The sequence below is a fragment of the Prunus avium genome, chromosome 1, assembly GCF_965620075.1.
Source record: "Prunus avium chromosome 1, drPruAviu1.hap1.1, whole genome shotgun sequence".
NCBI classification, from domain to species: Eukaryota; Viridiplantae; Streptophyta; class Magnoliopsida; order Rosales; family Rosaceae; genus Prunus; species Prunus avium.
Genome location: NC_142284.1, coordinates 24,262,926 through 24,266,962, shown reverse-complemented (window position 1 = coordinate 24,266,962; position 4,037 = coordinate 24,262,926). Strand labels below are relative to the sequence as shown.

General features: G+C 35.4%; 1 non-coding gene across 1 annotated transcript; it reads left to right on the top strand.

The window, feature by feature from the left end:
• Positions 1 to 337: 337 nt before the first annotated feature.
• LOC148297635 (small nucleolar RNA R71) lies at positions 338 to 444 on the top strand. Its single transcript, XR_015833297.1, has one exon. It is a non-coding gene; the product is annotated as a small nucleolar RNA R71 (small nucleolar RNA).
• Positions 445 to 4,037: the final 3,593 nt, after the last annotated feature.

Genomic DNA, 4,037 nt, shown 5'->3' with positions numbered 1-4,037 from the left:
ATCAGCTTGAAAAACAGGTTGAGGCAAATTTGATTTTTCCGTTTTCAAAGCAGCTATCTCTTTAGTCAAAACCTCAAATTTTAATTTCCAATCATCTTCTTCTTTTAATTGGTAAATTCCTTTATTAGTAGAAGATGTGACAATTCTTGAACGATCAGTGGTTTCAACTAGACTGGGGACAGTCCATTGATGAGCTTTTTCAGCAATTTCATCCAAAAATTCTAGGGCATCATCAGGGTCTTTTTGCATAAAATTTCCATTACACATAGACTCAACAAATTGGCGATCACGAGGGAGAAGTCCCTCATAGATATAACTAGCAAGACGCCAGTTTTCAAAGCCATGGTGTGGGCACAAATTCAAAAGCTCTTTAAATTTTTCCCAAGTTTGGTACAAAGTTTCATTTTCTTTTTGAGAGAAATTTGAGATTCTTTTCTTAAGAGCAATTGTCTTGTGATTTGGAAAATATTTGTTAAAAAATGCTTGAGTCATTTCCCCCCAAGAACCTATGGATCTAGCCCTTAATGAATACAACCAACTTTTAGCCTTTTCTTTTAAGGAAAAAGGAAAAAATTTCAACCTTATGAAATTAATCCTATCAAGTTGAACATTGTAAAAAGTGCCAATAGCCTCTTCAAATTCCCTAACATGCACATAAGGATTTTCACTTTCCATGCCATGAAAAATGGGAAGCAGTTGAATCATTCCAGGTTTGAAATCATAATTTGGCATGTTAGGTGGAAACATGATGCATGAAGGATTTGGTGCACGAATAGGATGCAAAAATGTCTCTAAAGTTCTAGGTGCAACTACTTCTCTTATTTCATCATTCACAATCTGAGCATTAACCATTTGTTCATTATTCGCAATTTCTTGTTCATCATTCACAATTGCTGCCATGCTTTCAGATTTGTTGGATATTTCAGTTGAAGAAGTTGAAGCAGAATGTTCTAAATTAACAGTTTCAGACTTTTTGACAAACCTTCCTAGATGATCTCTAGGTCTCATAAAGTAAATAAATAAATATAAAAAAACAAAAACAAAAATAAAATAAAACAAAAAATTAAAAAAAAAAATTATTAACAATAAGATGAAAGTTGGAAAGAGTGTACCATATGTGAAGAATTTCACATAACCAGCAAACCTCTGACCAAGGGGATCTCTGTACTCTTTGACCAGCCGCTCCCCGGCAACAGCGCCAATTTGTTCGCACCACTTTGCAAAACCCAAGGGAGGTGTCGTATAGTAGTGTAGCTCGGAAGTCCGAGTGTCGTATCCACAGAGAGCAGTGTAAAGAAAATAACAGAGATGAAAAAGAACAAGTGTGATTGAGAGGTTGATTTATGCAAGATTTGATTTAAAGAAAATTTAATTGATTAAAACACTAAGGCATTGGGTTTCCACTTTTAACATAAGCATGCAACTCTTAATAATTTGATCCACAAAATATTTTCCTTTGTAGTTGTTCAAAATAATTAAAGCTCTTTTTAATTTCCTTTAGAAGTATTCTAAGCATAACTTGTACCATTGGCAACAAACTATCAAAAAATAAACTTCATCGAAATTCTATTAATCTTTAGTAATTCTCTTCTCTTTTAAAAGCATGAAAGTTTTTACTACACAATGGGAAAAACATGATTGAACCCATGAAATAGATTATCAAACATTCATCAATTAATTAAAAAGAAAACTACAAATTCCATTTGAACAAAAACTACAAATTCACATTAAAGCTTAAGTTTGGATCAAACTAATAACAATTACACACTCATATTAAAAGCTTTCCCCCTAGCCTTAGCTAGGGAGTTAGTTCCCCATAAAATAAAACTAAAAACAGAAATTAAAACTTAGAAAGATGGAGGGAAGAGAGAAAGCTCAAGAGTTGTGGAGCTTGGTGTCATTTTACAATGCCATAGCTCCTCCTATTTATAGGAAAATGGGAGCAATTCTAAATTCATTAAATCCCTCCATTCATGAATTCAATATGTATTCCACTTGCATCAAACCAATTGCCAATTTGCTTCCATTACTTATTCCATAGTGTTGATGACTCCATTCTCCAAATTCTTCATCTTTCAATGCACAACCGTAACCCATCTCTTCATTGTTTCTTCTTTTCTTCAATTGTTGCTCCACTTCTACTTGCTTTTGTTATTCAATCTTTTCTTTTGGTTAAGTGTTGCACCTCTTCTCATCATCCTTCATTTCATTTGCTTAACTCACAATTTTAATAGTTCATGATTCCACATCTTCAAGCCACCATCATGTTTGTTGCTTCATCCACTCCATGCATGAATTGAATATGTCTTCCACTTGAACACTTGATCATGCACTTACATGCATTTCTCTTCTCTTTGGCAAGGTGGTGCATCTTGCAATCTTTTTAATAAATCTTGCCACCATTTGCCTACTAGCATCCAATAATCTTATTCAACCTTAAGATAAAATAATGAAATCATCATCAATTATGTAATGGGTATGTAAGCAAGTGCAAAAGTGAAAAACAAACCAAATTAACTAAAATTGTAAGAAAATCAATTACTAACAAATATATTTAGGGATAATAAATGTGATAGTTTATGTGCTCATCAGTAAGACTAAAGTTTTCTTTCATTTTCATTAGTTGATTTCAAAGTTGTTTTTCTAACCATTTTGTTTTGTAGAGTTAGAAAAACGTTTGTGGGTATCGTATCTGTTAAACCCTCAGGAGACACAACTCCTCCTACTAGGGATGCCTAGAGGTTTAAAGGCTTGTTGCATACGCTCAATGCAATCGAGTTACCTACGAAAGTGGTCTAGTTAGTTTTGTTTTTAACTTTGTTTTGTGTTGTTTTGCTCGAGGACTAGCAAAATCTACGTTTGGGGGTATTTGATCGGTTCATAATTGTATATCATTTTGTACCCTTCTAGCTTATGATTTGGTTATGTTTTTGAGTTAAACTTGTGCTTTTAATCCTTTTTGTGTTTATCTTTCAGCTTTAGGTAACAATGATGGCTTTGGATATGAAATGATGTAATCCATGTATGTTAAAGCCTGATTTGGATAAAGGGATGAAGAGCTTAAAAGACAAACTCATTTTGGCTACAGCCCCCTGCCAGTCCAGTTCCGTAGGTCATATTGCAAGCTTTATTTCAGCAACCTACACAGCTCGGATGAGGCAGCATTATTCATCAAAGTTGTTCCAATGGGTGTGTACTATTACATATCCAAAATTCAGCCCCATTGGATAAATATGGAGTCTATTACCTAGCAAACACAGAGCCATGCTCAGGATGGATTTTATCAGCGCGCAAAATGAGTTAGCAATTTGTTTTGGCCTTAACTTCCTCCTCCGACCTTGGATTGGCCCAAATGATATATGGCTGGAAAGAAGACATTTTGAACTTCAAGTTTAAGTGCTTAAAGTCTTAATTTGCTTAAGGGAAGCCCAATTCGTAAGCCCTTGAAGTTGCTGGTCATGCTGACCTCAGGATGAGCTATTGTTTCTGGTTGGAAGCTTGGTCATGGTGAGCTAGGCATGAGCTATTGAGCTGGTTGGAAGCTTGGTCATGGTGACATGAAGATGAGCTAGGGTTGCTGGTGGGATTTATTGGTGAAGTGCATCAACTAATTCAGATTTTATAATGCAAGTGTTGTATGCATTAGTGAAGTGCATCAACCAATTCATCTTTTATAATGCAAGTGTTGTATGCATTAGCCATATTGAATTCAGATTTATCACTCCCCTCTCCCTATAAATACCACATCCATTCCACATTCAAGAAACAACAAATCCTGGGATTCACAACCCCACAATTCACTCCAACCATCCTCAAACACTCTCAAAATCCCAAACACTCCAACAATCACCAAAACAACTCCAGCAAACCTCTCTTCCATTTCCCTACGAATTTCATCTTCCTTAGCCATCACCACTCACTCAAACTCATCCCAAATCACCTCCATATCCTTCATACATCTTTCGAGAAGTGGGGAAGCTCTTGGAGAAGCATTAGAAGTGGAGAAGCACTTGGAGAAGCCTTGGACACCACAAGAA